The sequence below is a fragment of the Lithobates pipiens genome, unplaced genomic scaffold, assembly GCF_037356315.1.
Source record: "Lithobates pipiens isolate NorthernLeopardFrog02 unplaced genomic scaffold, aLitPip1_a1.2 Scaffold_8, whole genome shotgun sequence".
NCBI lineage: Eukaryota > Metazoa > Chordata > Amphibia > Anura > Ranidae > Lithobates > Lithobates pipiens.
Window position 1 is genome coordinate 47,611,385 of NW_027507903.1, and position 26,439 is coordinate 47,637,823.

At 44.3% G+C, this 26,439-nt stretch overlaps 1 protein-coding gene across 1 annotated transcript in view; it reads right to left on the reverse strand.

The window, feature by feature from the left end:
- LOC143961582 (protein shisa-like-1a) overlaps window positions 1-26,439 on the reverse strand; it is a 71,736-nt gene that overhangs the window by 29,472 nt on the left and 15,825 nt on the right. Inside the window, exon 2 of the mRNA XM_077470892.1 lies at window positions 15,620-16,183. The gene's annotated coding sequence lies outside the window, so the exon portion shown is untranslated. The remainder of the gene's footprint in view (window positions 1-15,619; window positions 16,184-26,439) is intronic.

The following is a 26,439-nucleotide window of genomic DNA, read 5'->3' on the forward strand; positions in this document are numbered from 1 at the left end:
GATAGCAGGAACAGGACTGGTAGGCCTGAGCGTTCAGAGACCTCAGCGCTGGATAGCAGGAACAGGACTGGAAGGCCTGAGCGTTCAGAGACCTCAGCACTGGATAGCAGGAACTAGACCTGAAGGCCTGGGGGTTCAGAGACCCCAGCACTGGATAGCAGGAACAGGACTGGTAGGCCTGAGGGTTCAGAGACCTTAGCGCTGGATAGCAGGAACAGGACTGGGAGGCCTGAGGGTTCAGAGACCCCAGCGCTGGATAGCAGGAACAGGACTGGAAGGCCTGAGGGTTCAGAGACCTCAGTGCTGGATAGGTCAACAGAAATTAAGCCACCATGTACCTCCGGGAGAAGTGGACCGGGCATCTCAAGCTGGGATGTTTCCGACCATGCGGAGCAGGAAGTAGCTGCAAAAAGGACGCAGTAGGCTGGGATCGGCTTTCCGTGGCACTCATGGACTGTCGGTGGGAGAGTGCAATGGGAGTGCAACCCAGCAGTGCTTATTCCTCCAGGACTTTCCTGAACTGACGCGGGAGGATCGCAGGAGTCAAGATAGGCAGGTGAGGCATCCTCATAACCACAATGCTTTTCAGGGGGGCATTGGTCAGTTCACTATAGGAAAGGACTTGAAATACACTCAGGAACCAGAAAGAGAGAGGTAGCTCATATTTCCCTAAGCAATCTTGTTACTGCAACCAGGGCAGCCATCAGAAATGTTTGGACCCCTTACACAGCTTTAGGCCTGCCCCCCCCCCCCCCCCCCCCAGCCTGACCACCAACATTCCCATGGCTTGCCTATGGGCCATCCTACCGAATCCGCACAGCGGCCACCTCACCTGTACGCACTCAGCCCCCCCCCCCCCAATCCTGTATATATGTAAGCCCCCCCCACACACCTGTATATTTATTTGTCCACCCCCCCACACACCTGTATATATGCCCTCACACACACCTGTATGTATGATGTATGTCAGCCCCCCCCCCCCCCCCCCCACACACACACATGCACACACACACACACACACACACAGGCCTGTATATGTGGCAGCCCCACATTCACAGCCCCCCTCCCTTACCTTCACAGCCCCTACTTGTAACTTCCTACCTGGTCCCAGCTCCTTTTCACAAAGCTGGCATGTTGCTGAGAAGCATAGTACAGGGAAATCACTGTCAAACGAGGGGTGCACATGCACATAGTAGCCAGAGGTGGCAGTAAAGAGCTCAATGTCTAAAATCAATGACAGGAGAACTGCAGGAACTGTGAGATCATTTCTGTACTGCACAGCACGAATCCCCTTCACCGTCCTGCCTTTTTATGGCTCGGGCAGGCCCCTCGTGCCCCGGGGCCCCTTACAGTTGTAACGGCTGTAACCCCCTGATGGCAGCCCTGCAACTAAGAAAATAAAGTTCTTTTAAGAGTTCATGGACTGTCTGCTGATTGTAATTCATGCAGGGGTGGAAGAACGGAAGTGGTTAACAGAAAGGTATGAACACACCCAGCAGCTCCCAAGGGAGTAGTGTGCTACACTGCATTATGTAGAACTATTATGCCCCGTACACACAAGCGGATTTTCCATCATAAAGTTGCTTACCACCGGCATCCCCCGTCCCCAGGCCTGCAAAAAGGTTGGTGACCGCTGCTATGGGCTCTAGCCCCAGATCTTTGGCAGACCTAGCAATGCTCCTGCTGTCTGATATACAAGGGGTCTGACATAAAGGCCCTCGGCCACATTCCACCTTGCTGTTTTTTTACAAAGCCGACGCTATGAGACACTTCATCTTCTACCTCTCAGCATGTCAGATGACCATAGAGAGACATTTTATGGCTGGTTTCATGAGCGCACAAGTTACCGTCCAGCTCTATATATAGACAGGTATTCAATTCTTGGCAGACACATAGACACAAACCAGCAGTAATATAAACAGCTCTAAACAGAGAAAAATACCACAAAACACTGCGAATGAAAACACCTAACAGACCAGGAAGATACATTCTACTTCTAAATGATACTGTTACCTGTCAATGAAAATCGATGCCAAGAGCGATCAATTCAAGCAAGTGGGGCCGCATTAGAACCACTCTGCAACTGTGTGTAAAGCATGCAGTGGTCAATATACATATTTACCAGCACACCATGGATCTTCAGAGAGCGTCCAAAGGGTTTAGTTAGTATTCTTATGGAACATGTTCCCAGAATGGGATCAAAGTTTTACTTATCCCACAACAGTAAAATCAGTCTGTATATGCAGCATAGCATGCTTGTTATACTCACTGTGGAACCTAAGGGGTTAATCCTCTGCATTGTGTAAAAATGCTGTTTTATCCGGTATGCACAGATCCTCTCCTTCTTGCATCGTCTCCAAAACATCTCCGCATAAGACAGAGTTAGTGGAGTCAGTCTGCACATGCTCAGTTTGGTGTGTATTGCTAGTTTTTTATTTACTTGAGAGGGCGCATGTGATTAGCACAGGGCCAATCAGCACTGCCCAGAAGGTCAGGGGTCCTGCATCCTCATAGGACAATCAGGGGAGAATGAAAACTCCTCCTACAAGCTTTACACAGACACTGATAGAAGTCACAAGACTGCTATATACTGCTGATGAGAAAAGGTATTTAGCCATTTATATTTACAAAAATAATTGCATTCCCATGTTCTGTGTACTGTGGGAGACCAGATATAGTGAATGCAGGGTCCTGGGTTTAGTAATACTTTAAGGATAGCCGGTGCTGCTGCAACAGCCAGCTGGAGACTTGAAACATCACAGATCAATGTACATGTACGCCAGCACACCATGGATCGTCAGATAGTGTCCAGAGGTTTTAGTTAAAAATGATCACATCACAGTGGAAAAGTGCAACAGTGCAGGGCTGCGTAGGACCCCTTCGTCAGGCATGTGATGCAAAGGACACCTGCATGGCCCTGAAATGCTGCACTATTCTACTGTGATGTGATCAAGTTTGAATAAAACCTTTGGATGATATTTGAAGATCCATGGTATTCTGCCATACATGTACATTGATCTGTAATATTTCCATTGCTCCCAACTGTCCCTGATTTGGAGCAATGTCCCTCTGTCCCTCATTCCTCCTCATCTGTCCCTCATTCTGGTCGGATCTATATAGATGTATATAAAAATGCACTTTTTATCTATCAAAAGGTGTTTCCCAGTGCTAAACCTTCCATCTGATTTCTAAATTGCTGCATTTTTAAATTGTAAAAGCCATTATAAAGTAATAGCAGTGGTAAAAAAAAGCATTTATGGGTTTAACCACACTTGTTTTTTTTGTGCAATTCTCCTTTAAGGGGTTGTGGCAAGGGGTGTGTCCTATGCCTGCATACTTTTGCTGATAGGTGTCCCTCATTCCCATCTCAAAAATTTGGGAGGTATGAATTTCCAGTCTCTAGCTTGCTGTTACTGCAGCAGCGGCTATCCTTAATCCCAATTCGGGAGTTTGTGCTATTGGAATATTGATACAAATGCCGCATACACACGATCGGACATTCCGACAACATAATCCTGGATTTTTTTCTGACGGATGTTGGCTCAAACTTGTCTTGCGTATACACGGTCACACAAAGTTGGTCGGAAATTCCGAACGTCAAGAACGCGGTGATGTACAACATGTACGACGAGCTGAGAAAAATGAAGTTCAATAGCTAGTGCGGCTCTTCTGCTTGATTCTGAGCATGCGTGGAATTTTGTGCATCGGAATTGTGTACACACGGATTTTGTTGTCGGAAAATTTGAGAACCAGCTCTCAAATTTTGTTGTTGGAAATTCAGACAAAAAATGTCCGATGGAGCATACACAAGGTCGGAATTTCCGACAACAAGCTCACATCGCACATTTATTGTCGGAAATTCCGATCGAGTGTACGCGGCATGATAGTAACGCAGTTGTAATGCAGTGCTGTGGTCTTTAAAGGATTCAAACAGATAGTGAGGAGGCAAGAGTTGCTCATCAACTGCACACTGCAAGGTGATCCACTACAGATTGCTTTCAGTGGGGTGGTGGACACCACTAAAGATGCTGGTTAGATCTTATTTTCAAATACTCAATAAGGTCACTTCTTGGTAGGACTGTAATGTTGCTCCTGTACAGGATGTGTACCGAATGGTGTATGTCTGAATTAACCTCTTCAGTACCGCCCATCACACTTATAGCATGGCAGGGCGGCCCCGCTGCGCCAAATCACGTACACATGTACGTGATTTGGTATTTCTGGGTAGGGAGTGTGTGTGCTGCCCTGGCTCTGCTGTCATTCGCTAGAGCACAAGCCAGTCAGCAGGTCCTAGCCAATGATTTATGGCTGGAACCTGCCAATCGGCTGAGAGAATGACAGAAGAGAGCCCTGTGTAGGTAAACAGCAAAACAGGGATTAAAAACCGGCACATTGCTTAGTAAAAACAGCACTCTACCTAAAACTGGAGAGTGCAAAATCTAGTACAGCTCTGGTATCCACCCACCTCCCTTCCAGGTTTTTTTTTTTTTGAACAAGCTGACGCTAGAAGCGGATTGGCTAGTGTGCACAGCTGAACCAGACTTTGCACTCTTCAGTTTCAGTAAATCAACCCTAGTATACACATTACACATTGTTAGGCACACATTTAACCCCTTTGATCACCCTAGCTGTTAAAGAGGAAGTAAACCCTGATGGGTTTACTTCCTCTTTCATTCCCTGCAAAGGCAAAGCATAATGGACTACTATGCATCGCATAGTAGTCCATTAGGTGTCACTTACCTGACGAAGTTACCGCTGTCCCCTGTAGTCTGGCGCATCCATCTTCTCGGTGGGGTCTCTCAGCTCCGCCGTTGTCATTTGGCGAAGCCGCGATGACGTCACTCCTGCGCATGCGCACGGAAGGCGACACACGCGGCATCTCCGTCGTTGAAGATGCCGCGCTAAGTGCGCCTGCGCGCCGCTGTCTACGGCGCATGTGCCATAGACAGCGGTGCCTGTCTTCGGGTAAATAGCTCCTAAACCGTATAGGTTTAGGAAATATTTCTTAGACCTACAGGTAAGCCTTACCTGTAGGTCAAAGTGTGTTGTAAGGGTTTACAACCACTTTAACCCCTTTCCAACCAGTCTCAGTACAGTGACAGTGTATATTATTAGCACTGATCACTGTATTAGTGTTGCTGGTGATGTCAGTGGCAGTTAGTCAGTTCCCACTCAGTGTCAGTTAGTGTCAAATTGTCCGCCGTACTATCGCAGTCCGATTACCAGTCACTGATCACAAGGGATGGGCGAACAATTCGGCCCAAGCATTAGTTCGGCCGAATTTTCGTTGTTCGAACGTTCGGCAAACATTTGAACAAACTGGTCGTTCAACCACTTGTTTGGCCCTCTGAACCGACCACAATGCATTGCAGTGCTGAACAGTGCATTGCAAGCCCTGATTGGCTGAAGCAGTGAAAGCTTCTGCCAATCAGGGCACAGAGCCCTGTCAGAGTCATGTTTGGACACTGCCATCATGACTTTATCCAATCATGGCTCATTCCCGCCCCACAGTATAAAAGTATTCTTTCAATGGCAACCATTTTCAGTGTGATTTCAGCATGGAGAGTAGGGATGAGCTTCGAGTTCGAGTCGAACTCATGTTTCGACTCGAACATTGCCTGTTCGCCTGTTCAGCGAACAGTGAACAATTTGGGCTGTTCGTGGCAAATTTGAAAAGCCGAAACACCCTGTACAAGTCTATGGGAGAAATCTAAAATGCTAATTTTAAAGGCTAATATGCAAGTTACTGTCCTAAAAGTGTTTGGGGACCCGGGTCCTGCCCCAGGGGACATGGATCAATGCAAAAAAAAGTTTTAAAAATTGCAGTTTTTTCAGGTGCAGTGATTTTAATAATGATTAAAGTGAAACAATAAAAGTGTAATATTCCTTTAAATTTCGTACCTGGGGGGTGTATATAGTATGCCTGTGAAGGGGCGCATGTTTCCCGTGCTTAGAACTGTCCCTGCACAAACTGTGTTTTCGTAAGGAAAAAATGTCTTTTAAAATCACTCAATTCACTCAATGAGTGTTCTCTGTATTAGCCGACAATTCATTCATTGATAAAAAAAAGCGTGGGGGTTCCCCTAAATTCAATTACCAGGCCCTTCAGGTCTGGTATGGATATTAAGGGGAACCCTGTGTCAAATTTTAAAAAAATTGACGTGGGGATCCCCCTAAATATCCATACCAGACCCTTCAGGTCTGGTATAGATATTAAGGGGAACCCCGCATCAAATTTAAAAAAAATTGACGTGGGGGTCCCCCTAAAAATCCATACCAGACCCTTTATCTGAGCACGCAACCTGGCAGGCTGCAGGAAAAGAGGGGGGGACGAGAGAGCCCCCCCCTCCTGAACCGTACCAGGCCACATGCCTTCAACATTGGGAGGATGCTTTGGGGGTCTGTGACCCCTCAAAGCACCATGTCCCCATGTTGATGAGGACAAGGGCCTCATCCCCACAACCCTGGCCGGTGGTTGTGGGGAACTGCGGGCGGGGGGCTTATCAGAATCTGGAAGCCCCCTTTAACAAGTGGTCCCCCAAATCCCGCCCCCCCTGTTTAAAATGGTAAGGGGGTACAAAAGTAGCCCTACCATTTCACAAAGAAAGTGTAAAAATGGTTAAATAAGACAAACACACTTTTGAAAAATTCCTTTATTAAAAATAAAAAAAGGATTCCAGCGGTGCTAATCCACTCTTGCTATCCGGCGACGGATGATCATCTCCCTGGGGTCCAGCGATGGCTGATCTAATCCAGCGACGGGTGATTTTCAGTCCAGTGCTGTCCATACACCCGTCTTCTGTCTCCACTGCGGAGACACTGCGGGGATCCCAGCGCTGACGTTTCTTATATTAGGAGGGCGGGGCCACCCATCACCTGACCCCGCCCTCTCTGACACTGGTGAGGGAAACCATGGGGTCAGTGATGTATGGGTGACCCCGCCCCCCTCTGATGTAATGCAGATTTCTTTTTTTTCAGGTTTCTTTTTTTTTAATTTGATGCGGGGGTTCCCCTTAATATCCATACCAGACCTGAAGGGTCTGGTATGGATATTTAGGGTTACCCCCACGTCAATTTTTTTTTTTAATTTGACACAGGGTTCCCCATAATATCCATACCAGACCTGAAGGGCCTGGTAATTGAATTTAGGGGAACCCCCACACTTTATTTTTTTATTTTTTTATCAATGAATAAATTGTCGGCTAATACAGAGAACACTCATTGAGTGTTCTCTGTATTACGGGAGCCGACAATGGAAAGTGATTTTAAAAGACTTTTTTTCCTTGCGAAATTACACTTGCAGGGACAGTTCTAAGCACGGGAAACATGCGCCCCATTCACAGGCATACTATAGACACCCCCCAGGTAGGAAATTTAAAGGAATATTACACTTTTATTGTTTCACTTTAATCATTATTAAAATCACTGCTCCTGAAAAAACGGCCGTTTTTAAAACTTTTTTTTGCATTGATCCATGTCCCCTGGGGCAGGACCCGGGTCCCCAAACACTTTTTAGGACAGTAACTTGCATATTAGCCTTTAAAATTAGCACTTTAGATTGTGAACGTTCGAGTCCCATAGACTTTAATAGGGTTCTAAAGTTTACACAAAGTTTAGGTCTGTTCGCAGGTTCTGGTGCGAACCAAACAGGGGGGTGTTTGTCTCATCCTTAGTGGAGAGAGATAGAACAGGGCTCTGTTCAGTGCTATTAGTTAGTTAGTGTGCTATACTGTGCTATTTCAATTGGCAGTGTAGAATATTAGTTTTGTGTCAGTCTAGGGATAGTGCGAGTGTAGTGAGGAGGACAATCATTCAGATTTGCATAGTGTGCAGCTAGAGTAGGGACAGCTTGAATAGTTTCAGTGTAGTGGAGTGAGACCATGTCAGTAAGCTTTACATTAGTGTATTGCTAGAGTAGGGACAGTTCAGATAGCGTCAGTGTAGTGACGGTTGAACACTATTTGATTGTGTTACTACAAGTTTAACGCCATTTACTTCTGTGTGCGCTACTGCCAGTTTAACGCCATATAGTTCTGTGTGCGTTACTGCCAGTTTAACGCCATATAGTTTTGTGCGTTGCTGCCAGTTTAACACCAAATAGTTTTGTGCGTTACTGCAAGTTTAACACTAGGATGAGGATGACAGGAACACTGGTAGACAAATTGGCATTCATGTTCCCCCGGCCTCAGTGTATTGCCAACTTGTCTCCAGTGGTAATGAAGATGGTGGAGATGGAGATGATGATGGTGATGATGAGGTCACTGATGCGACTTGGGTGCCAGATAGCAGAGGAGGAAACTGAAGGTGAGGCGGCACAACCCCAAAGAGGCCGACATCAAGAATGAGAAGAAAGCTGCCCTATTCCATCACATTCTGAACCTGTTATCTCCCGGTCCACTCCCCAAAGCCCAGCTGTCTGGACCTCTTTCAGCACATCTGCAGCAGATCGCACTGTTGCTATCTGCAAACTGTGTCTCAGGCACATCAAACGTGGCAAAAATACCAGCCATTTGGATACCACATGCCTAACAAGGCATTTAATGTCCAACCACTCAGCCCATTAGCAAGAGCACCTAAAAGCCACACAAAGGGGGCACAAATCTGTCCCTCTTCCTCCTCCTCCTTACCAACTTCAGTCTGTCCCTGCTATACTGAGTCATTACCTCTCAGCAGCCTCTACTGACAAGGATGATGGTATAGCACAGGGTGCCCTAGGTTCCAGCAGCACACCACCAGCTGTAGATTGTAGCCAGCAAATTTCTCTGCCCCATCTGCTGCAGCGGGAAAAAATAAAATACAGTCCCTGCCACCCACATGCCCAGCGTCTAAATGCAAGCTTGTCAAAGCTGTTGGCTCTCCAACTTCTGCCTTTAAGCCTGGTGGATTCTGCCCTCTTTCGTGAATTTGCACAATGTGCTGTACTACAATGGCAGTTTCCCAGTCGCTACTACTTTTCCCATAAGGCTGTTCCATCTCTCTACCATCATGTGAATGGAGAATGTTCTGGCATTGTTGGGCAAGGCAGTCAGCCATAAAAAAATCCACCTTAATGCTGACACGTGGTCCAGCAGGCATGGACAGGGATGATATATTTCGTTCACAGCACAATGGGTAACACTGCTTTTAACTCGAAAGGATGCAGAAAAGAGCTTGGTGCTGAAGCTTGTTGTGCCCCCACGTCTCCATACAGCTGGTGGTGATAATGCCAGACCTGTGAGCTCTACCCCCTCCTCCTCCTCTGCCACCTCCATGCCCTCCTCTGCAGAATCTATGTCCTATGAAAATCAGGTACCCCCTAAGCGTTCAAAGAGCTGTTCCATGAATCAGGCAAAAGGTTCCATACAATGCTTCAGCTGGTGTGTTTAGGGGACAGGAACCACACCAGAACAGATTCTTGCAGCTCTGCAGGGACAGGCCTAGAAGTGGTTCACACCACGCCAGCTGGAGCTAGGAATGGTGGTGTGTGATAATGGTTTAACCCTTTCCCGCCGAGCGTACGCACATCTGCGTACTCGGCTTCCGGGGGTTATACCGGGATGATGCCCGCACCTGCAGGCATCATCCCGGTACCGATTTTTACAGCAGGCGATTGGCTATCCAGGCATAACAACCGATGCGGCTAAAAGCCGCTCGGCTGTTATGCCGGAGGAGCGGGAGGGGACGCCCCCCCCTCCCGCCGCCTCTCGCCGCTGTTACCGGTGCTCCCGCTCGATCGGGAGCACCGATTAAAGATCCGTCGGCTCTGGCTGCTGGGGAGGAACTGGAACGAAGCCGTAATCGGCTTCGTTCCAGTCTCCTCATCGTAAACACGGAAGCGACGTCATGACGTCACTTCCCGTTTACTCGGCTGCCAATGGCGCCGGTTTTAAAAAAATATCCGGTATTCAGAATCGCCGTTTTCGGCGATCTGAATACACTGAAGTGTAAAGGAGGGGTGGGGGGTCTTTTAGACCCCCGATCCCTCCATAAAGAGTACCTGTCACCACCTATTACTGTCACAAGGGATGTTTACATTCCTTGTGACAGCAATAAAAGTGATCAAATTTTTTTTTTTTTTTTTTAAACAATTTAGTCATTTAAAAATAAATAAAATAAATAAAAAAATAAAAAAAAAATTTTCAAAGCGCCCGCCGTCCCCGCGAGCTCGCGAAGCAAAGAAAACGCATGCGGAAGTCGCGCCCGCGTACGTAAACGGTGTTCAAGTCACACATGTGAGGTATCGCCGCGATCGTCAGAGCGAGAGCAATAATTCTAGCAGTAGACCTCCTCTGTAACGCTAACCTGGTAACCGTAAAAAATGTTTAAAGCGTCGCCTATTGAGATTTTTAGGTACCGTACTTTGTCGTCAATCTACAAGTGCGCGCAATTATAAAGTGTGACATGTTTGGTATCTATTTACTCGGCGTAACATTATCTTTCACATTTCGCAAAAAAATTGGGCTAATTTTACTGTTTTGTTTTTTTTTTATTCATGAAAGTGTCCCTTTTCCCAAAAAGTTGCGTTTAAAACACCACTGCGCAAATACCGTGTGACATAAAATATTGCAACAATCGCCGTTTTATTCTCTAGAGCCTCTGCTAAAAAAATATATATAATGTTTGGGGGTTCCAAGTAATTTTCTAGCAAAAAATATGGATTTTAACTTGTAAACACCAAATTCCAAAAATAGGCTTAGTCATGAAAGGGTTAAACCTTCTGTCTGCCCTTAAACGGGGAAAGTTGACATGTGCCATGCCTGGCACATGTCCTCAATTTGGTTGGTGCAGCGTTTCCTAAATACGTACCCAGGGTTGCAAGATATGCTAAAGCTGGCCAGAAAAGTCTGTAACTATTTCAGGTGGTCATATGCAGCCAGTGCTCGGTTGGCTGAAATTCAGCGGGAATTCCACCTGCCCGTAAACCGCCTGATTTGTGACATGCCCACCAGGTGGAACTCGACTTGGCAATGCTGCAGCAGCTATACATGCAGCAGAGGGCGGTCAACAAGTACCTGTGCGAGTACGGCACACCGACAGGCTCAGACCGCCTTGGCTTTTTTTCCCCGCGCCAATGGCTGATCATTAAGGAGGCATGCACTGTATTGTCATCATTTGAGGAGGCCACAAAGATGGTGAGCCATGACAATGCATGCATCAGTGACACAATCCCTGTTGTGTTCCTGCTGAAGCAGACTCTGTGTGGCATTATGGACAGGGCACAGGAGGCAGAGCAGCAGGAAGAAGAGGAGGACTTCCTTTCCTGTCAAGGCCCACTTTATCCAGACACCATCATTCCTATGTCACAGAACACACAAGAGGAGAGAGGGGAGGAGAATGAGGAGGAGGATTCTGGCACTTTGATAGGCTTCGAAGAAAAGAAAGACATGCGTCAATCTGTAAGTGATGACTTTCCAACCCCAGGACCCTTGGGAGTAATAAGTGGCTGGGAGGAGGAAGTTCCAGATGCTGTCATCCTGAGTGACCGCGAGGAGTCTGCTTCTCAAGCCCCGGCAAATTTGAGGTGCATGGGCAACCTCATGCTTTAAAGCCTGCGATAGGACCCAAGAATACGTGGCATAAAGAAGAAGGAAGATTACTGGTTGGCAACCCTCCTTGACTACCGTTATAAGGGGACGGTCCCAAAACTCATCTCGCCCCCACAGACAGTGTAGAACATAAAATCTCTTGAGGACACACTAAAGAGGATTTTATTTAACGTTTTTCCTGACTCCAGTAGGTTACAGTAGGTTACAGTGTCGTGGAAAACTTTGTTTTGAGTCTTCCGTTGGTCAAGAGAGGAGCGTTGAAGAAGACATCCACCTGAGGCATTTCAGAAATATTTTTAGTCCTCGCTGCCCAGGGCTGTCAGCTTCCATATCCCATTGGCAGCGTCTGCATCATATGGTGGACGATTCCCCTTGGGGCCAAAACAGAGATGGAGAGCTTTCTAGCTAATGATCCACTGACTTACTGGGTCAGGAGAATAGACCACTGGCCAGAACTTGCCCAGTATGCTATTGAGTTGTTGGGCTGCCCTCCATCCAGCGTGATTTCAGAACGGGCATTTGGTGCTGCAGAAGGTTTCGTTACTGATCATAGAATGCGTCTGTCCACATACCCCGTGGACCGTTTGACTTTTATAAAAATGAATCAGTCCTGGATTACAAGCTATGAAGCCCCTGATGCCGATGTCACTGATTAAGTCTTTTTGGTATGTGGAATCTCTGCAGGACTTTGAAGCTGCCTAGCTTTGAGGGTGTTCAATAATTTCATCTGGAAGAATGTTTTTGATATAGGTTTCATGGGCACAATTAACACCTAAGACTAATTTTTCACCACCTGTTTGACAGGTGCATATCATTACGATTTTTTACAGCAAGGCCAATTTCATAAAGATTACCTCTATAGTGCTACAGTGGGAAGGCACCACCGACACCCAAAGACCAATTTTTATGCACCCGTTACTTCTATCCAAAGTCAAAGTGACACCAGAATGTATCCAAAAAATCTCTAATCTTATTCCCAGTGCACTTCATTGTGGCCTCATCATACACCCCCAGCTGTTACTGAGCAAAATAAAGGCAGTTTGCAGGAAAAATGTATTTTTTTGGCCTTTATAAATGCAATTATTGCTGCAGCAGATTATAGACATGGTACAGATCTGCCACTTTACAGGTAGACTAAGGGGACCCCCCAGGAACTATATTGGAAGGAATTTTTCATTTTTATGCTTTCACTTTAAAAATCAAAAATTCATTGCTTATTTAAAAAATACGTTTTTCACAAACCTTTTTTTTATTGATGTCCCACAGGGCAGGACCCAGACCCCTATAACCATTTTTTGTCCAATTACTTACATATAAGCCTTCAAAATGGGCACTTTGGATTTTTGATGTTTGGGTCCCATTAACTTTAATGGGGTTTGTTATTCGGGGTATGACCTTTTTGCTGTGTTTGAAAGCTCTGGTGCGAACCGAACAGGTGTCCGTTCGGCCCATCCCTACTGAACACCATCATTAGTAGTATAACAGTTTTTTTTTATTTCAATATATAGTTTGTAGATGCTATAACTTTCACACAAACCATTTGATACACTTAATGGGACCTTTTTTTTTTTTTTGTTTTTTGTTTTTTACCAAAGACATGTAGAAGAATACATTTTGGCCAAAATTTATGGAGAAATTCGATTTTTTATTGTATATGTAAAAAAATAGTTTTTTTTTTTTCAAAATGTTTAGTCTTTTTTCCTTTATATAGCAAGAAATAAAAACTCCATGATAGTCAAATACCACCAAAAGAAAGCTCTATTTATGTGAAACAAACTATATAAATTAAATTTGTACAGTGCTGCACGACTGAGCAATTACCAGTAAGAGTAGCGCAGTGCCAAATGGCAAAAAAATGGCATGGTCAAGGAGGAGGTAAAACCTCCTAAAAAAAGTAGATGTAAACCCAATCACTAATCTGTATATATTCTTTAACCTGTTAATATAATTTCAAAAAGCCAAATTTCTTTAAATCTGTAACACCTGGTAATTTTGCCAGCCCTTGTTGAGTTGCTTCTGTTATGGGGAGACAACACTCTGTCCCTATCTCCCAGCTGCTCTTCTGTGTTGTCCCCTTGTCACATGTGCTTCTATATAAGAAGTCATGCCTAGGCTTAATATGCTGGCATGGTCCACTACAATGATATGCCACCACTAGATTGGGAAGTGCCTGCATGAGATTAGTAGCACTGGGGTGCAAAAAAAGGTGAAACATTATAAACAGAAAAGAAAGGCATTTGTATATGATGTGTGGGCAGCACCGTAGCTTAGTGGTTAGCACTTCTGTCTTGTAGCACTAGAGTTCTCAGTTCCAATCCTGTTCAGGTCTTTATCTGCATGGAGTTTGCATGTTCTCCTTGTGCTCACATGGGTGCCCCAGTTTCCTCCCACACTTCAAAGACATGCTGGTAGGCTGGTGTCTAATTTGGCCCTAATATGTGTATGTATGAATTTGAGATAGGGCCCTAACCATATAGTGCAGTTTTATCAAATTATATCATGGCAAAAGCCTATAATTAGGTTTTAAAGTGATTGTAAAGGATCTTTTTTTTTTTTTGTTTTTTTTTTTTTAAATAACAAACATGTCATACTTACTTCCACTGTGCAATTCGTTTTGCACAGAGTGGCCCCCGAACATCCTCTTCTGTCTTCTGCCCCCGGCGGCTCTTGTGGTTCCTCCCCACATCAGATAACCTCCTAGGAGAAGCGCTCTGCCAAGGGGGTTAACTTGCGGGTGCGCTCCCGAGTCCAGCATTTGTGTCCACAGACATGAATGTCGGACTCAGCCCAGTGGCAGTGGCAGCCAATTGCTGCGCTGCTATAAATCTATCCAATCAAGAGCCGGGATCCCGTGGAGAAAGGGAGAGCGCGTCCCTGCCGAAGAGATGAACGGGCTCAGGTAAGTAAAAGGGGGGGCTGGAGGGCTGGTGACTGCCAGGTGTTTTTTCACCTTAATGCATAGGATGCATTAAGGTGAAAAAACACAAGGGTTTACAACACCTTTAAGCTCATCATACACTATACAATCTGATTATACAATTTCCTTTAGATCTACCAACAAGTATGTAGTGTAAGGGTCTGCCTGAGCAGATACAGATTGAATAAATTGCTCAGGTAAGTCCTCATATTAAATCTATGGGTGCTTTCACACAGATGGAAAAAGCAGATGGCAGAGCTGCAGATTTACAGCCCCTTGGTCACCCACCTAAGGCTGGTTCAGAGGTTTGATTGTGCGCAAAATCCTGCGCTTTATCTACACGCAGAGAAACGCATTGACCTTTAGCAATGCCATTACCTGTTATTGGCACCCCAACGCATCTGAAAACGCCAAAGCACATGGTGCTGCAGCACCATTCATATCGGTGCATTTTTGGAAAAGAGTCCGAGACTTTTTTTGCATGTTTTTTGCGTGAGGACAGTCCTACACTGAACGCGCAGGAACGTGTGAAAAACACGCTGCTTGGTCACACCTGTAGGTGGGAGCCAAGTCTAAATTCTAACATTAAAGCTGGATGCTTTGCTTTGCGGCAGATGCCATTTGAACTTGGCTTGCAGAGTCTGTCAACCCTACCCACTGGGGTCAATGCCAGCGCGCACAACCGCGAGCCAAAAGATTGGCTCATGGATGCATTGTAGTATTTTAATACAAATTCCACTTGGGATTATATGAAGCAGACATTTATGGGGTGTCAGGATCGCCTCCTGGCAGCTGCGGCTATATCACTTTTTAGAGGTCAGTAGACAATACCACCCATGTGAAACAGCCCAAGCCCGAAAGGAGATTGTACAATCAGATTGTATAGCGTATGGCCGTCTTTAGATTGCACGCTCCATGAGGGCAGGCACTGGATGTACAGTATGTAAAGCGCTGTGTAAATGATTGGCGCTGTGTAAACGCCTTTCATAAGCAACAAGTGTCATCCAATTAGAGCATAGACCTACTTTAACCAGTTCACTGCTAAACTCAATGGCTCTGTATTTCCCAATCAACACCCAAATAAAGAATTGCCCAGAAATATAACGTTTCCTACAAACAGCAGACAGAAATCACAGCCAGCAGTGGAAGCACAGCGTGCACGAGGAGTGAGACTTACGCGCAGCGGTGATGGATGGGTGTAGCTCCATTCTGCTGGACAGCTCCTTTGTTTCAGCAGTGCAATGCCAGGAGTCCTCCTTCCACTACAACCCACAGGGGTGTACTGCTGGCTCCACTCTCGACCTTTGCCCCGTCTTCTCCCACACAAAAAAAAAGTCTGGAGCGCCCCGAGGTAATTTATTAAAATGTATTCAGCGGCTAAACGCTTTAATTAAACTGGGGAGGGGGGGGACTGGAGCAGCCGATCACACCGAATGACACCGCCGGCCGCCCTGATGGATGGGAGGATGGAGACTTTTCATTAGTTCTGCTTTTCAGCAATCTAGTAGCTTCTATTTGCAGAAAAGTGCTGGAAAAGTTGCCTGGTTGGGGACAGCGGAGGCAGTTGACGTCACTTCGGTCCCGACGGTGCAGTTGCCGAGGCTCATCTGTCAAGAGGTTGGGTGGAGGTGGCACAGGTGTGTGGGTGGAGGCTTCATGTTAGACATTCTCACTAGCTCCGGCTTTGTTTCAGTGACCTTTGGCTAATCACCGTATTCTCCTGCTTCGTACCAGTCTGCGGCTTAAGAAAAAAGAAAAAGTTAGATTGTAAGCTCTTAAGAGCCCCTCCAATTCCTTTTGTATTAAATTGTATTGTATTTGTACTGGCTCCCTTTATATTGTAAAGTGCAGCACAGATTGCTGGCGCTATTTAAATCCTGTATAATAATAATTCAACCCCCGCTTCCTAATTTTCACAGTTACTACATTTTGTATCACTTACCCCTCCTTTTTAGAGTGTAAGCTCTCAGGAGCAAAGCTGTCGGAACCCTCTTGTATTTAATTGTATCGTATCTGAAACTGTGTCCCTTTAAATATTGTAAAGTGCTGCACAAACTGTTGGTTCTATATAAATCCTGTATAAAAAATAATTAAACAAATAAGGAAAACGAGTAGAAAGATTTTGGACTGTACAGTCCGCACAAGTAACATTTCTTCCCCACTTGCCCTGTCCTCCCCCTTTTTTCCTTGTTTTCTTCCCCTTCTTGCTATTTTTGTGCCCAAAATAGATACAGTATATAGATAGGATGTTCCCTATGGATTTACATGAATAGAATGGGTGTTATATATATATTTTTTTCTATAGTTAGGGATCTGTCGCGGGTTACTCCACACTTAAAGAGGGGTTCCCCCTCTATGCTCCAATGCCCGCCCAGGGAACCACTGTGCCAGTGCTATTCTGTGCTAAGGTGGGTCCCATACAGTGAATGCATGTCTATCGGAGGTACTATTATGAATAATGAAAGATATAAATAGTAGGCTATGGCGCTAAACCCAATGTGTATCTAGCCTATGATGGTTTATCTATAAGCATATATACAAAGTTAATAATATGATACAAATCTACAGTATATCTCAGTGCTGAAATATTAAACGTTACAACGTTAAAGTGAGAAAAATGCAATAATCACTGTATGCAAATACTTGCTGACACTACTGTGTACTACTGACACCAATAAAAATAAATTGCCTATAACAATAATATCAAAATTCATAAAAAAAAATTCAAAGAAATTATAATAATTAATCCCAAACGTCCTTGTGCATAGAAAAAACTTTCAAAGTCGCATTCTAGGATCACTAAAAATTCCCATGTAGTAATGTCCCAGGTAGTAGTAACACAAGGTAAAGTGACTAGTGCAAAAGTGCCAATCTTCAATGCAGAGAAAACACTCTTCACTTTATATACACTCCATTGATATGTACATTGAGGGAAGAAAACATCTCCATGGTGTAGTACGTTTTAACAATCTTTTATTTAATTGTATAAAAGAAAACTACTCACATTTGCTAGTAAAACAGTTTGCGTTATTTGTAAACAGATAAACAAACTCCGCCGGCCGCTTCTGGCTATAGGAAGGGTGCACGTACGTAGCCACGCCCTACGCGTTTCGTCAGAGGGACGTCTTCTGTTTTACTAGCAAATGTGAGTAGTTTTCTTTTATACAATTAAATAAAAGATTGTTCAAACGTACTACACCATGGATATGTTTTCTTCCCTCAATGTACATATCAACGGAGTGTATATAAAGTGAAGAGTGAACATTCCCCCAGCGCACCAGCAGCGGTATCCAGATAGCAGCACAGTGGCTCACACTGTGAAAGCCCATCCAAACCCACAGGGGTACATGATCTGGTGAGAGCATTCACATTACCACAACACTGAGTGGCGCACCGGGGACGAGTGTTTTCTCTGCATTGAAGATTGGCACTTTTGCACTAGTCACTTTACCTTGTGTTACTACTACCTGGGACATTAATACATGGGAATTTTTAGTTATCCTAGAATGCAACTTTGAAATTTTTTTCTATGCACAAGGACGTTTGGGATTAATTATTTTGCATAATTTCTTTGAATTTTTTTGAATGAATTTTGATATTATTGTTATAGGCAATTTATATTTATTGGTCACAGTAGTGTCAGCACGTATTTGCATACACTGATTATTGCATTTTTCTCACTTTAACGTTGTAACGTTTAATATTTCAGCACTGAGATATAGATTTGTATCATATTATTAACTTTGTATATATCCTTATAGATAAACCATCATAGGCTAGATACACATTGGGTTTAGCGCCATAGCCTACTATTTATATCTTTCATATTTAAAATCCCCCCCCCCATTTTTAGGGAGTGGAGGATCTAGGCAAAGGCAGCTCTAACCCCTGTAGATTTCACGTTTAATAATCCACAGTTATTTACATTTTCAATTCTTTATTTCTTTTCAACTTTCACTTATTTCAGTCACTCACAGGGTGGGTAGTCTGTAGCGTGACTTTATCTATTTATTATGGATAATGCCCCGTACACACGGTCGGACTTTCCGAAGACAAAATCTGTCTGTTTTTTTCAGACGGATTTTGGCCGAAACTTGTCCAGCATACACACGGTCACACAAAGTTGTCGGAAAATCCAATCGCTCCGAACGCGGTGACGTAGAACACGTACAACGGGACTATAAACGAGCCAGTAGCCAATAGCTTTTGTCTCGTATTTTATTCTGAGCATGCGTAGCACTTTGTCCGTCGGAATTGTCTACACATGATCGGAATTTAAAGGATCGGATTTTGTTGTCGGAAAAATTTAGATCCTGCTCTCAAACTTTGTGTGTCGGAAATTCCGACAGAAAAAGTCAGATGGAGCCCACACACGATCGGATTTTCCGACAACAAGATCCGATCGCACATTTTCCGTCGGAAAGTCCGACCGTGTGTACAGGGAATAAGATGTAAACTTATGTACAGTATGTAAATGTTATTGTTTCTTCTTAGATGAGTGCTGTATGGTTTTCATGAACCCTGATAAAGCAAAAGTTGTCGAAACTCGTTGGTACATGAAGACCCTTTGTATCAGCATTCATCCCTGATGCATGTCTAACACACAGTGAATTTTATCAGCATCATTATTGTTTTTACATATTAAGACATACATGTTTGTATGAACTCTTTATCTTTATTAACAAATTGTATGATTTTATAGTATAAATGGTTTCGCTCGTGTGGCCTGTACAGTCCGAAATCTTTCTGCTCATTTTCAATATCTATACAATACGGACGATGGTCTGAGTGTCACAATAGTATATAATAATTCGACCCTGCTTTTCATTTTCACAGCTTTTACATTTTGTACCACTTGCTCCTCCCATTTAGATTGTAAGCTCCTATGAGTAGGGCCTCCCTAACCCTATTGTATTGAACTATATTGTAAAGCGCTGCACAAACTCTTGTCACTATATAAATCCTGTATAACAACAATAATTAAAAAAAAAAAGTATTCAAACCTCCCCATCGGAGAGGAGGGCTTTGTGCGGACAGAACACATTCATAAAAAATGTATCAGCTCACTTGAAAGGTGATGAAATCACTGAAACAAGGAGCCCAGATGGACTTCTGTAATAGCAATGTAAAGTGCTGTTTTGTGCATTAAGGAACCAGCCAATCAGAGATCAGATCTGAGGCCCCCAAGGGCTGCTGCATACCTTGATTTTATTTATTTTTTTGCAAGCGAATAGCTCTAAAAGGCAGCAAATGCATATTATCATCACAAGTGCTCATTAGCAGTCTGAGATTTCCTGCCATGTTGAAAATTGCTTTTACTATATTTAAAGCTGAATTCCAGGCAGACCCAATTACTGCACTTATATATTCTTTTAACAATAAAAGAGCGGAACTCAACTCCCAAGCAAGTAGAATTGCTGGAATTCTTTTTGGATTTTTGTTAGCCCCGCCCCCACCGCTATTCTGGACTAAGCCAGAATGATGTATACCTGGTCCTTCAGCCTCCTGGGATAGGAATATCATAGGAGGGCCGCAGGATGAGCTCACGAGGGGGGCGGGGGGCGGGCTTCGGCAGATCTGGTGTGTCATCGGAGCTGGCTACCTACACTCAGAAGACGTAGCCAACTGAAGAGCACCGAGATGGTATGTAGGGTTACCACCTCTCTGGGATTCACCTGGACAGTCCGGGTTTTGAATCATGTTTCCAGGTTTCAGACCACCTGATACCCGGACACATTATTCAGTCGGGACTATGGCTTCCCAGCAGGGTTGCTGGCTGCAGTTGTCTAAGCCGAGAGTTTCTGTTATACTCTCTTTCACACTGTGCAAAGCAAGCACTAACCGTCCCCCCCCCCCCCCCCTACACACACACACTCCCACATGGGAGAGGAGAGATCTGCTCCTCTCCCTCCTGCCCCTACCCCTCGGTGTCTGCCCACACTCCAATCCCTGGCACTGTTGCAGTACGCTATATTGTCAGAAGTATTGGGACACCTGCCTGTACTTGAACTTTAATGGCATCGCAGTCTTAGTCTGTAGGGTTCAGTATTGAGTTGGCCCATCCTTTGCAGCTATAACAGCTTCAACTCTCCTGGGAAGGCTGTCCACAAGGTTTAGGAGTGTGTCTATGGGAATGTTTGATCACTCTTCCAGAACTGCATTTGTGAGGTCAGGCACTGATGTTGGACAAGAAGGCCTGGCTCGCAGTCTCCGCTCTAATTCATCCCAAGGCTGTTTTATCGAGTTGAGGTCAGGATTCTGTGCAGACCAGTCAAGTTTCTCCACCCCAGACTCGCTCATTCATGTATTTTATAGAGCTTGCTTTGTGCACTGGTCCAAATCATTTGGTGGAGGGGGGATTATGGTGTGGGGGGAGGGGGGATTATGTTGTGGGGTTGTTTTTCAGGGGTTGGGCTTGGCCCCTTAGTTCCAGTGAAGGGAACTTTTAAGGTCGTCAGCATACCAAAACATTTTGGACAATTTCATGCTCCCAACTTTGTGGGAACAGTTTGGGGATGTCCCCTTCCTGTTCCAACATGATTGCACAGCAGTGCACAAAGCAAGGTCTATAATGACATGGATGAGTGAGTTTTGGGTGAAGGAACTTGACTGGCCTACACCTCAACCCGACAGAACACCTTTGGGGTGAATTAGAGTGGAGATTGCGAGCCAGGCCTTCTCGTCCATCCAACATCAGTGCCTGACCTCACAAATGGGCTCCTGGAAGAATGATCAAACATTCCCATAGACACACTCCTAAACCTTGTGGACGGCCTTCCCAGAAGAGTTGAAGCTGTTATAGCTGCAAAGGGTGGGCCAACTCAATATTGAACCTTACGGACTAAAACTGGGATGCCATTAAAGTTCATGTGCGTGTAAAGGCAGGCGTCCCAATACGGTTTGTAATATAGTGTAGCTTTAAATATTGAATATACCCGGATGACAAGTTGCACAAAAATGAGTGGTGTGCTGTGCTGAAGACAGGGAGCATTTGCCATGTATGCCTATTAGAATGGTTGAACTAATGCAAATCTTTTCTGATTGGTTGTCATTAATTACAGCACATAACTGTTCTTTAAAGTTATTAACAATACATTGTGCGTTCTTTAATCACTTAAAGTAAATTCTAATGATGCATTTGTTTTATTTGCTCCTTTTTGATCTGCTAGATATACAGTTTGAAAGTGTTTTATTAAATCTATTCAAGTGTAAAAGAATAGCTGTTAAGCAAGAAATCTTACTACTGATAACTTCTTGTACTCTGCCTCTGGACTCCTATCAATTGTCATTGTTCCCTGCTATCTCCATGGACTACAAAACACCTCCCCCTGTTATAGAGAAGGAGGAGTTATGTAGTCTTAACACAGTCCCGGCCTTAGGGTGACGACCCTGCTCAGTACAGTTGTAACTCTAGGATGGGAAGTATGTAAATGACAGGATACAATAAAGGAAAAAGTGTGAAAAGAAAAGAAAACAAATGCAGCCATGATATCTAATTACCACTAAGCTGCAGTACTATCAGTTTTCGCTCCTGGGTTTAGATACATTTTAACTATCAGTCAGCCTCCCAGAAATTTAGCATTTTCAAAAACTGCAGAATAAGAATAAGCCAATAAATAAATGACGAGAGTAAATGATAAATTGTAATTTGCGGGTGTCAATAGGGATATAGTGTTACATTGCACATAGAACCTTAATCCTCAAGGGGATTCCTTTATTGTGTTGAGTGAACATTTTCCCAGGAGGCAAAGTGAAAATATGAGCGTTTCCTCGCTTATGAGATCCGTTCTGCGGAGTGACATCTGGTCACATAGCCAAGCATAGCTTGAGGGTTTCAGTCATTCATTACTACACTCATTACTACGCCACTAATTGAAGGGTTAATCTTAGCTTTATGGAAAAAATGATCCGCACTCTGGTTGTTGCTCTTAAAATTGCTTCATTTTATTGAATAGCCACAGTGAACAAACGCAGATTAAGTTAGTTGACCTGTTTCAGCCTATAAGGCCTTAGTCATAACCACATTACAGACATAAAACTTTAAAATAAATAGTAGCTCTAAAGATCACAGGCTCCACCCATTGCTTGTCTTAACCACTTGCTTACTGGGCACTTAAACCCCCCTCTTGCCCAGACCAATTTTCAGCTTTCAGCACTGTGACTCTTTGAATGACAATTGCGCAGTCATGCTACAGTTTACCCAAATAAAATTTTTATTATTTTAGAGATTTCTTTTGGTGGTATTTAATTGCATCTGGGATTTTTTTTTTTTTTTTTGCTAAAACAAAAAGGGACCAAAATTTAGAAAAAAAACAAAAACAAAACTGTTTTATAGTTTGTTATAAAATTTTGAAAACTTCACTGATGTGCGCTGATGAGGTTGCACTGATGGGCACTGATAGGCGGCACTGATAAGGCGGCCCTAATGGGCACTGATAGGTGGCACTGATAAGCACTGAGGAGGCGGCACTGATGGGTGGCAATGATGGTTGGCACTGAAGGGCACTGATAGGTGGCATTGATAGGCACTGATGGACACTGGTAGGCACTGGTAGGTGACACTGATAGGCAGCACTGATTATTAGACACTGATGGGCATTGATTGGCAGCACTGGTGGGCATTGATAGGTGCCACTGTGGGCACTGGTAGGTGGCACAGTGGACACTGACAGGTGACACTAGTGGGCACAGCCACAGCTTTCTGAGTGACGGACAGATGTCCCTCTCACAGAAGCCAGTGATCGGCTTTTTTTTCCCCCCACGCTGATAGCGCGAGGAGAAAAAAAATACAGATTACCGTTTACATCGCATGATAAGCCGTCATCGACTGACAGCTGATCACGTGGTAAAGGGGTCGGGATCGTCCCCTTACTCAGATTTGTGATTAGCTGAGTATCAGACAGAGTGCGCCGTCCACAATTGCAGCTGTCTTTCGGCTATAGCGCGGACAGCAAGTAGTTAATTGACCGCAGGCAATTATCCAAAAAACGAGAATCAGCTACAATACATATAGGGTGATCCATGTGTATGCCACTAATTTTCACACACCTTTTAGTGTTATATGTACACACACGCATGTAGACACGTGCATACATTCATACACGTATGGACATATGCATAAGAGAGCACACCATAAATTTCAAAAAAAAAGATGGAAATAATAATCCAGGTATGTGAAAAAATAAAAACCCAGAAGAGAGGAAAAGAGAGAGAGAGGAGGCTCTAGGGAGAAGAGTTCTTAATGTAAGTGCAAGTCCAGATCCCACCTCAGGTTTAACCCGAGGCGATCTAGTTTTTCATCTAAAGATCCACCATGTTTCTCTCCCCAGTAGCCTTCTATCCCTGTCACCTCCTCTGGGCGGGTGAGACAATCGTTCTATTCCTCTAAAGCGAATCGAGGAAACATCACCCTGATTACATTCGCTAAAGTGACGTGTTGCATTCAAAATATTTCTAGCATTTGGATTATTTGTGTCACAGTAATGTTCCCCTATACGGGGCTGTGTTCCCCTATACGGGGCTGTGTTCCCCTATACGGGGCTGTGTTCCCCTATATGGGCTCTCAAAGGACGTGTGGTACAACCTACATATTGGAGGCTGCATGAAATATAGATAATCAGGTAAATGGCATAGTTTGTGCCACAGTTGGTGTATTGCTGTATAATGAACTCTTCATCTGTGGCAACAAACGTTTTACCCAAAAGACACAAATTACAGTACCTACAGGTTTTTGTATTACAAGGGTAACTTCCAGGATAGGAGAGCCAGGTGGGTTGGTATTGTTTAGATGAGAAAAGACTAGGTGATAGTGCGGTCCCCAATGTGGGCGCACGTCGGCTAGAAAAATGGCAACCTGCTTTCAATATCCCGTTTAAATCGTTATCTGTATACAAGATTGGCAGATTATTTATTATTATTCTGACTATTTGATGATATTCGTGGGAAAATGTAGTTACAAACCTAATAGGCTTGCCTGTTCTTCTATTTCTAGAGTTGGAAGGTTTATAGTATTTATTCTTAATTTTTAAACTCTCTCTTGGTTTTAGGCTGATCTGACAGTAATTCCTCTCTATCCATTATCAAAACCCTTTCCAGTCCTTGATATATAACAGATTACTTATAACCTTGGTCCAATAAGCACTGATGAATGACCTTGCATTCCAGCTCAAAGGCTGAGTCTGTTGAACAGTTTTGTTTGGCTCGAATAAACCCCCCATAAGGGACGGCATTGATGGAGTGGGATGGATGACAACTGGCTGCAAAAAGTGTAGTGTTACCAGAGCATGGTTTCCTATAGGTGAATGTTGAAACATCACCCATAGTTGGCTCACCCTTTAGGGTGACGTCTAAAAAGTTGATATGGAAAGCATCATGCTCAATTGAAAAATTCACATTTTTAATTTTTGTCATTAAGGCATTTCCAAAATTCATGTAATCCTGTAGTGTCCCCATCCCACACCATCAGAAGGTCATCGATATAGTGACTGTACCATACAATCTGCCTGGCAAAGAAGTTGCTGGGAGAGAAGAAAAATTGTTCCTCCCACCAACCCATCTAGAGATTCACCATGGACGGTGAGAATCTAGCACCCATCGATGCCCCACAGTGCTGGACATAATACATGCCATTGAATAAAAAATATTTGTGCTTTAATAAGAGCTCAGCGCTTAACAAAATAAACTCCTGTAACTCCTGAGAATAGGAGCTATAGCGTTGAAGATGATATTGGATGGCTTGCAATCTAATGCTGTGGGGGATCGATGAATAAAGTGCCCTCATATCCCCACATCCAGTGTAGCCCACACATAGGTAGATGTCCATTTGACAGATGTAATATGGGATAGGACTGTGCTTGTATCTCTAATGTAGCCAGAAAATCTGTGTACTATAGGCTGTAGGTGCCGGTTTACCCATTCTCCCAAACACTCCAATAAGTTACCAGCCACGATTGGTCATCCCTGTAAAGGACAATCAATTTTGTAATCTTAGCTTTGCTGGGAGTAATAAGTAACCAGTAGATCTCTAGTTGTTGTGGAATGACGAATCTGAGCACACCCTGTTGGGCATGGTAGGTTGGGACACGTAGGACTATACTGTACTGTTATAACACTGATAGAGGATCTTCAATTATCATATGTTGTGGCTGATTAAAGATGTTTTCAGCCAATGTCTGATTTGTGTTTGTGGAAAGACTACATCATAATGATCTGTTAAACAGCTAGCTACAACCTAACCAAAGTTTTAGCCTAACCCAGTGCTATCTAAACTGTGGCCCGTGGGGTGGATGTGGCCCATTGCTTGCCTTTTTCCAGCCCTTGGGACACTATTCCTCCCACTGACACCAATGATGAGGCACTATTCCTCCCACTGACACCAATGATGGAGCACTATTCTTCCCACTGACATCAGTGATGGAGCACTACTCCTCCCACCGATACCAAAGATGAATCACTATTCTTCCCACTGACACCAACAATGGGGCACTATTCCTCCCACTGACACCATCGAAGGAGCACTATTCCTCCCACTGACACCAATGATGGAGCACCATTCCTTCCACTGACACCAATGATGGAGCACCATTCCTCCCACTGACACCAATGAAGAGGCACTATTCCTCCCACTGACACCAATGATGGAGCACTATTCTTCCCACTGACATCAGTGATGGAGCACTATTCCTCCCACCGATACCAAAGATGAATCACTATTCTTCCCACTGACACCAACAATGGGGCACTATTCCTCCCACTGACACCATCGAAGGAGCACTATTCCTCCCACTGACACCAATGATGGAGCACCATTCCTCCCACTGACACCAATGATGGAGCACCATTCCTTCCACTGACACCAATGATGGAGCACCATTCCTCCCACTGACACCAATGATGGCGCACCATTCCTCCCTCTGACACCAATGATGGCGCACCATTCCTCCCACTGACCCAGTCGATGGAGCACTATTCTTCTCACGGACACCAATGATGGAGCAC